The sequence below is a fragment of the Phodopus roborovskii genome, unplaced genomic scaffold (assembly GCF_943737965.1).
Source record: "Phodopus roborovskii unplaced genomic scaffold, PHOROB, whole genome shotgun sequence".
NCBI classification, from domain to species: Eukaryota; Metazoa; Chordata; class Mammalia; order Rodentia; family Cricetidae; genus Phodopus; species Phodopus roborovskii.
In genome coordinates, this window is record NW_026126511.1 from 55,746,337 (window position 1) to 55,755,786 (window position 9,450).

The following is a 9,450-nucleotide window of genomic DNA, read 5'->3' on the forward strand; positions in this document are numbered from 1 at the left end:
CTCACAGAACGGGGAAGGGACAAGTCCCCCAGAGCACAGGGGAAGTGGGGGGGGGGCAGCAAATGGAGAAAGAATTAGGAGAAAACAAGGGGTAGGAAAGGAAAACATGTGTGTCCAGGAAGATTGAACCCGGTTAGGAATAGAAGACAGGAGACAGACAGGAGAGAGAGAGAGAGAGAGAGAGAGAGAGAGAGAGAGAGAGAGAGAGATCATAAAAGAGGGAGCCAATAATGGTTGAAGATAAAATTGAACCCAAAGAAAGGTCTAGAGAAATACAAGACTGCTGCCAACTAACAATCTGAGTTTCTGTGGATAGGCTACCATAAATGCCCTTCCCGGAGAGTGAGATCAACAACTAACTTCTCCATGGAGCCCTCAACTAATGCCTGATGGAAACAGGAGCAAACACCCATACATAAACCCTGAGTGGAAGTAGAACCCAGATGCAGATGGAGAGGACAAGACCAGCTGGCAGAAACACAAAGAGACAGATTACCTGAACAAGGAGGAGCTAAAGGGCCACCAGACTGATAGCTGGGAAGCCAGCAGGGGACTGACTCAGGCCCCCCTGAATATGGGTCTCAGCCAGAAGGACTGAACAGTCTAAGGGACCTCAGACAGTGGAGCCAGGAAGTATCCCTGGTGCACAAAAGGACCTTGAGAACACATCCCCCAAGGAGGGATAACTGCCTTAATCTAGAGTCAGGACAGAAGCCCTAGTCCCTACTTCACATGACCTGTCAGATCTACATGACCCCAACTGGATGGCATTCCCCTACATATGGAATTGGGGTGAGGGGATGGGAGGGGAGGGTGAGGGCAGAGAGGGTAATGGGGAGGGAGGAAGGGAGGGAGGGCCGGAGGGAGAGAGGGAGAGAGGGAGAGGGAACTGGGATCGACATGTAAAATAATAAATTAAATTTAAAAAATGCTTTGACTCCAAAATTTAAGTTCAAGGACAAGTTACTGGGGATAAGGACTTCTATTTTTGTTTCCACAGAAAATGAAAAGATGTGGATTCCTTCCAGACTAATGTGGTTTGATCAAGCCACACCACCTGAAACAGAGTACCTACCAGGTGATCCTACATTCAAAACAGCTGGACAACGCAGCCTTACAGACTACAGCCAGGATTTCTGGGTCTTCTTCAAATCCCCTTGACAGCGCCCCTTACCAGCAAGAAGTAGTTTGGAAAGAACGACGCCCAAATTCCCAAATATTGTCTATAAATGTTTGCTTTCATTTAAATCAACTTGGTTATATAAAAGAAATAAAAAAAAAATGCAAAAGCATTTTCAATTCACACTGGATGACAATGTCGCTGGTGGACATTATTTTATATCTGATTCTTAACTGTGATAGCTTCCCCTTCATCTGAGTAAAACCACTTCTATACCCATATCCGTATCATCTCAGTCTGGTTTCCCTTGCACACTGGGCAACGGGAGGCTTGGAAACAAAGACTTTGAGTTCTACAGCTGAAGGGCTACAGAATGGAAACTCTGATGAGGTACTGTCCATCAGAGAGACATGCAGATGTGGTACAGGAGTCTGAGTACAAGAGTCCCATGCAGAAAGAGAGTACTAGAATCAACCTCCTCCAAGCCCCCATCCCCTGCTGCTCTATCCTCATGGCCCACACTGAAATGACAAGGATGAGGCGGGAGTGATTTTATTGACCTTTATTTGATTCCACCTTTGTCTGCATATAGGAGGCAGACAAAGATGCGTACACATACAACACATAGGGTCCTCGTGTTTCTAGAGAAAACACAGCAATCTCCACTGAATTCCCTGAGGGCCTTGGGTGTCATCAGGAGTCAAGCACTGTTGGTTGACACTGGAGTCTCTAGGACGGGAGCAGGAAGGGGTTGTGCAGCCGAAAAGAAGGCTGGATGGCCGGAATGCCCACAAGACATCATAGACCATTGGTAGCCTTGAAGCCTTGGAGAAGGTGCAGGTAAGCCATAATGGCAAGGCTGGTACGGGGCAGATGGTATCACCATTGGAAGTTGAGGGTCCATCGGATACAGGGGGTAACCAGCTCCATATTTGGGAGGCCCTGCCAAGAGAAGAAACTCAGTGAGATCATGAGCATGGCACCACAGTTGGCCCTATTCACCCTCAGCAACTGCCTGGCTCCCGTCTCTCGGTCTGCTATGAACAAGTCCCAATTCCATTGCCTGGGGTGAAAGACAAGGTCAGACACACAGGGCACAGACTTTCCCACCATGGGCCACGGAAGCTGTAGGAATGGGGCTTGCCTGCATCCTGTGCTATCCCCAGTGGGTGCCCACCACAGAGAGGCCAGCTGATTCCACACTCAAGGGCATTCCCTGGACCGTCCCCAAGAAACTTACCTGGGAAATAGCTTCCCTGGGGTCTATGGCCCAGGATCCTATACAGGGCCTCGGCATACGGAGAAAACAAGGGTTCTGTCCTGGGTCTCTCGCTACATAGTTTCCTGTGCAGATACTGCAGACTGACCAGCAGGTCGAAACAGCTTTGCCATGACTTCTTCAGGCCCCTGTGAAAGAGTCGCTGGCAAAGAGCCCTGGTCTTCTTGTGAATTTTTCTGCCTGGGTGGCCTATTTCCGCTTCTACTACTTCCCACTCCTGCAGGAAGATCCTGATGTCAGGGTCAGTCCATCTGCTCCGGGAAGGCCCTGCAAGGACAGGAAGGGGGTCACTATTGTGAACACAGCATGCAGGTGTACCGCTGAACTCTTCCTGGGAAATCTTCCTGCTCACTCACTAGCCACGAGTCCCCTAACTCACTCCAGGACTTGGCATCCACCCTGACCGCAGTGCCAAGCAATGTCCTCCCTCGGGATGAGTAGGTACCCTCGCCTTTGGAGATTAAACATCAGAACAGGAGGGGCAGTCGCGGGCCTAGCTGACTGGGGACGCTGTCCCTGTATACACTGACAGCCACCGTTCCACCTATCATTTTGGAGACTCTGTGCAGCTGGGGAGATGGCCAGCTACCTGGCACCACTGGCTGTCCCTCTCTGTCCATCACAGCTGTCCCCATCTTGACTCATGCATAGACCAGTAAGTCACTGAAAAAACACACCGTCTAGAAGGATTTGGATTTAGCACAGGTTTGCATACAAGTACCTGAGAGTGTTGGCCCTTGCTGCTGCACACTCTGCTCCATCCTAGCTTCTCCTCTGCTGTTTCTCAAACTTGTCAATTGGGGTTCTTTTCTCTGTTCACAAATGAATAAATAAATTATTAATCATTTTCATGCAACTTTCTAAGCTGTCCCTGCATCAAGGAACCAACCCCTCGCAACAGCATCCAATCAAAAGACTCCACATTCCTCACCTACAGGTGCTGGTACATACATTCTCACCTAATGGGAAGCTTGGTCATCAAATTGGACCAAGCAATGCCTCCAGTGAAGCCTGAGGTGCCCCCTGTGGAAGGGACAGATAAGAAACAGAAGGGCCTGTCCTTTGACAGGACCTCACCCATTCTCTCCTGCTCACATTCTACCCCCAAATCTTCTGCATTATCCTGCTGCTAAAATACCTCTAGAGTCTCCTGATGAACCCCAGCTGGTTGTCCGGACATATACAGGTTATCAGAGGAAAGATGTCAACCCACAATTTTTCATCTGCTATCGCATGGCATGGGTGTTTGGCCGGTAGCTATAATCCTGGCTCTTTCACAAGAGGACAGGGAGATTCTACACTTCAGGGTAATCCTTGACTACACAGTAGGTTGTGGGCAAGCCTCGGACAAAGAAGAATCTGCCTTGAGGCAGAGGTGCTGCCCGCCTTTAATCCCAGCACTCGGGAGTCAGACCCTGGTTGACCTCTGTGAACTCAAGCACATCCATGTCCACAGAGCAAGTTCCAGGACAGCCAAGGCTGCGCCACAGAGAAAACATCCCACAAACCCCCTAACAAGAAAACACACACACACACACACATACACAATAAGTGGGATTGGAGATAGTTTAGCAGTTAAGTGCATTGGCAGTTATTTCACAGGGCCTGATTTCACTTCTCAGTAACCACATGGAGGCTTGCAGCCATTTATAATGGGATCTGATGCCCTCTTCTGGGAAGCAAAAAGTCTAAAAAACAAAACAAAACAAAAAAGAAAAACAAAAAACAACAACAACACAAAAAGGCCTGTCGGTGTCACATGCCTTTAATCCCAGCACTCAGGAGGCAGAGACTGGCAGATCTCTGTGAGTATGAGGACAGCATTGTCTACAGGACTAGTTCCAAGACAGCCTCCAAAGCTACAGAGAATCCCTGTCTTTTAAAAACGGAACAAAACAAACAAACAAACAAAAAAACAATCTGCCAAGACAAACATAAAAAAACAAATAATCCCAAGAAAACAAGGATCACTGGCTTTTGTAATTGCAGAAATGTGTTCCCGTTTAAGGCAGTTACCCACGTTTCCTTGCCTGTACAATGAACAGAGAACCAACACCTCCAATGGGGCATACTACTACTCCTGGTTCATTTCACCTCACTCCATGTGGAGTGGAGAAGCATGCCAGAGACACAGTTTAAGGCTATAAACCTCCTGGGATGGATTGAAAAACAAACATTCCAGCCATCCTCCAGAAAACACCAGACTGGATGACCTGGACCTTACGTACATTTTCCCTTCTGAGCTCTCTTGTGGTCCACAGAATCAGGAAACCAGTGTTCTGTAGGTGCTGCTGGGTGCCACAGAGTCTGGAGTGTGCAGTGTGGAGGGAGGGTTCTGTTCACTGCCCGAGCTCCAAGAGGTCTGGGAACCCGATGGAGATCTGACCCTTTATAAAGCTCTTGGTAGGCTCGAATCTGGCCACGCCTGACTAGATTCCAGGGTGTGTCAACAGAGTATAACAGCAGCTTTGCATCCCATCTCAGGAGGCTGAGACAGGAGGGATGCCCAAGTTTCTAGCATTCTTAGGTTAGACCTCCTTGAGAACCACACAGTCTCCATTAAAAGCTATCAAACAAGCGCAGGAAACATAGGCAAATAGTTTCAATGTCTTCTTTGAAGCAGCTTTTTGGTTTTTCATAGCACATTTATTAAATATCTTCACTTCATGTAAACTGTGATTGAAACCTGAGATGTACAGAAAGTTTGGAACTTCTCTATCAAAGGGCCAAAAAGAGAAATAGTGAAGGAGGCTAAGAGATCATCAGGAAGCATGGCCCGAGGAAGAGACAGGAATGGTGAACACTGGGGCCTTCTATATGGAGGCGACACTGGATGGGCCCAGTTTGTGCAAAACTGTCACAACTCAACACGTGTGTCAAGGACGCTTCTCTCGCCTACAGAAGCATGAGAGTTGCCTCAGCTAGCTCAGTGTTTGTCACCTAGTCGGACAAGAGCCCTCTCCAGAAAGAATGGCCCTGACACAGGCATGGCCTGTTATTTACTTTATGGATTATAAGATGATTTAACACAGTGGCAAAATACACCTAGAAAGGAGCAACTTATGTGAATTTAGGTTTGGGCTGGGAGGTCACCACACCCTGAAGAACTGTATTTATGGGTAGAGTCATCGGCGAGGGTGAGGACAACTGGTCTACCCCTTGAGATGTGCTCTTTCCACGCTGTGTTCACTTTAATGCAAGGGATCTCACAGGACCACGTGGACAATGCCATAACCAGTGAAAGGAAGCATCATTCTCAAGTCTAGGGAAAAGAGTCATTATTTTACTTGGTGGGTTTTCTTGTTGTGAGTGAGGATCTTGAGACAGTAACTCTCATATCCCAAGATACAGTGAAACCCTCTTTGTAGACAAGAATGAGCATGAATCCCTGCTCAATTTCCCTTGGTTTGCCTGTTGCTAGGATGATCTACTCACTCCTGTCATATCATAGTACAGGGCTCATGGAAAGAACAAAGTTGGCAAGAGACTTTAAGGTGGATTTTAATCACCAGGACAAGAGTAATTCACCAGGCCAGGCCTAGAATGAAGAGCTCCTACCTATGGAATTGCGATTCCCTGGATCCCTGAGCCTACAATTCCTCCAGTAGTACCCGATGACCTTGTACCCCTCTTATCCCTTTCCCCGGTGATCTGATCTCTGCCCACCCACAGACACAGCATCTGTGCAAAGTACCATGAAAAACAGTTATGATGTGAGCCCCCTATAAGAAGATCCTTGATAGGTAGCCAATATCCCAAGAAATCTCTCTTTTGGTTTTTGTTTTGTTTTGTTTTCAGATGTTGATTTCCGGAGGTTTCTAGCATGACTCACTGACAATGGCTATGTGTGGTGTGCTAGAGTTCCCTACAATAACTGAAATTTAGCATTATTCTTTCCCTATACGTGTGTGTGTATGTCTTTTAGTCAGGGTTTTCTACATTCACCAACATTAGGGGACATATACACATATGTGAGTGAGTGAGTGAGTGAGTGTGTGTCTTTCTGCGTGTCATTTTTTAGACAGGCTGCTGTCAAAATCATGTGATCCCTAGATGTGAATGGAAAGTAGGAGAATGTAGAGTTTACTTGGCCATTTGGGCCGGGTTGTCTCAGCTATTCATCTGTATATGCTGAAACTGGATAAGTAGGTCCAATATCACTGAAGGAATAGATGTACTGCCAGGTTCAGGCCAAACAGACATGAAAATAGGAATCGATCCTCATTTGATTGAGTTTATATTGGTTTCCAGCTGAAGCTGAGAGCCTGATTAAAGGTGTGCCTTTCCTTTTCAGGATTTGGATTAAAGGCGTGTCTTGTCCCACTTACAGGCCTTGATCTAAAGCCTGTGTCTTCCCAGCTCAGTATAGGGATCAAAGGGGAGTCCTTCAATTCTGAATTTGTAATTCATTTGGAATAAAGTCAAATTTACAACTACGAGGAGTCAACATGTGTGTGTGTGTGTGCGGGGGGTGGGGGGAGGGTTCGTATTCCTGTGTTTATGTGTGTTTGTCTATGTGCCTGTCTCTTGGTATAATGTGTATGTTTATGGATGTAGATATGTGTAAGTGTGTGTATGTGTATATATCCGGTTTGACAAGAACCACATAAAGGCAGCTAATCCAACAATGGCTGCCTATGGACAGAAGGTCCGAGGATCCAGTAGTCGTTGTTCCCCGAGGAGGAATGTCTCAACTGCTCTTTAGTATTTGTCACATCTCAAAGAAGTAGACTCTAAGACAGTGTTTCTCACCTTTCAAATGTGAAAATCTTTCATGCGGCTCCTCATGTTATGTTGATTCTTAATCCTACACCTTTTCATTGCTGCTTCATAACTGTGTATTTGCTACCATTGTGAAATATAAAGTATATAAGTGTATTTTGCCATATTTTAGAACATAATTGTCTTTTCACCTCATGAGGGGTTCCCAAACACTGGGTGTCAAACATCTCTCTAATGCCACCCAAGGGATGGATTTGCCATCCCGGGCCATACCTCGTAGGCAAAAGAGAGAAACTTTGTGTCAGTCACCTTGAGCAGCTGGAGTGCCTGAGCCGAGCAGGGGCTGCAGGGGAGTGGGGGTGCAGATTGGAAAATGCAGACCACCAAGGCACTGCTCTTTACTCCAGGTCGGATCCGCTCCTGTACCAGGGGTCTAATCAGACCTGTGTCTGCCTCCCTCCTGAGTAGGACAGAGGCCCTGTCTAAACAGCCTTCCAGTAGCAGCTCCCCTACTCCAGGGGGCCAGACGGGAATTGCAGACCAGTGTTGTGTCCCTGGACATTGACACAGCTGCCAAGGCTATTGGTGCTGGGGCTGCCACAGTTGGTATGGCTGGCTCAGGGACGGGCATTTGAACAGTGTTTGCTAGCTTGATTACTGGCTATGCCAGGAAGCCATCTCTCAGGCAACAGCTCTTCTCCTATGCCGTTCTGAGCTTAGCCCTGTGAGGCCATGGGGCTCTTCTGTTTGATGGTAGCCTTCCTCATCCTCTTCGCCATGTGAGTTGAGGCTCCATGGGGTCAGCCAGCCATCCATGCTGCTTGGACTCCAGGCCAGGCCTGGTGCTGGAGTGTGCTAACTTTTACCATTAAACAATTTTTGTCAAAAAAACAAAACAGAGGTAAGAGTGAAGGGGAGAGAGAGAGAGAGAGAGAGAGAGAGAGAGAGAGAGAGAGAGAGACATTGTCCTTCAGGTCCATTCACACATTTCCATTATGAAATCTGGCCCATGTGAGAGGTGTGACATTTCCCTTCAATACACCTGGACTAAATGAGTGTCTCATACCTTGTTGTAGAAATGGCTTCTGTAGCAGGGAAGACACACCATGAGCAAGGCAACCCTTATGAGCAAGGAAATCCCTTAGTGGGGTGTCTCACTTAGTGGTCAATGGGTTTAGTCCATTGTCACCATGGTGACATACAAACCTGCATGTTGCTGGCTACAACTTGGTCAAAGACAACAGAGAACGAACTGTGACGTTCAGCTAAGCATAAGCACAACAGACTCCAAAGCCTGCCCCCACAGTGACACACTTCCTTCAACAAGACCACACCTCTCAATGGAGGCAGAGGCTAAGAGATTATGGGGAAAATTACATTCAACCTACCACAAACCTCAATCATCCTCATAAGAAGTGAAACTTCCCCCATCCAGAGGACAGACCCCCATCGAGGAGATGCCCAGCCATTTGGGGATTTTAACTACTGGTAGATGTAGTCAAGTACACCATAATTCCACCCCTTTTCAATTTGATACACAATTAGGTCACCTTATGACATGCTGAAGTCCAAAACATTAACCAGCTCATACCTACATGAAAAGAGTCATTGTATGAAATAACTCTAATGTGTTTATGTATAATGGCCATAGAACTATACGGCCAAGAATGACAACAACATTATATACTTAAGGAGATCATAGTTGGCCCTGACGTATTACAAATGTGACCCCTAAGATGCAAAAGCATTATTTGAGACCTAGATCAAAGGATCAGCAGCCCATAATTCACACCACCAGAGGAGATTCACATAAAGTCCCTCACAGAACGGGGAAGGGACAAGTCCCCCAGAGCACAGGGGAAGTGGGGGGGGGGCAGCAAATGGAGAAAGAATTAGGAGAAAACAAGGGGTAGGAAAGGAAAACATGTGTGTCCAGGAAGATTGAACCCGGTTAGGAATAGAAGACAGGAGACAGACAGAGAGAGAGAGAGAGAGAGAGAGAGAGAGAGAGAGAGAGAGAGAGAGAGATCATAAAAGAGGGAGCCAATAATGGTTGAAGATAAAATTGAACCCAAAGAAAGGTCTAGAGAAATACAAGACTGCTGCCAACTAACAATCTGAGTTTCTGTGGATAGGCTACCATAAATGCCCTTCCCGGAGAGTGAGATCAACAACTAACTTCTCCATGGAGCCCTCAACTAATGCCTGATGGAAACAGGAGCAAACACCCATACATAAACCCTGAGTGGAAGTAGAACCCAGATGCAGATGGAGAGGACAAGACCAGCTGGCAGAAACACAAAGAGACAGATTACCTGAACAAGGAGGA

The 9,450-nt window shown here is 47.0% G+C and overlaps 1 pseudogene; it reads left to right on the forward strand.

Moving 5' to 3' along the window:
• The first annotated feature begins 7,476 nt into the window (after positions 1 to 7,476).
• On the forward strand, positions 7,477 to 7,904 carry LOC127230502 (ATP synthase F(0) complex subunit C1, mitochondrial-like; annotated as a pseudogene).
• Positions 7,905 to 9,450: the final 1,546 nt, after the last annotated feature.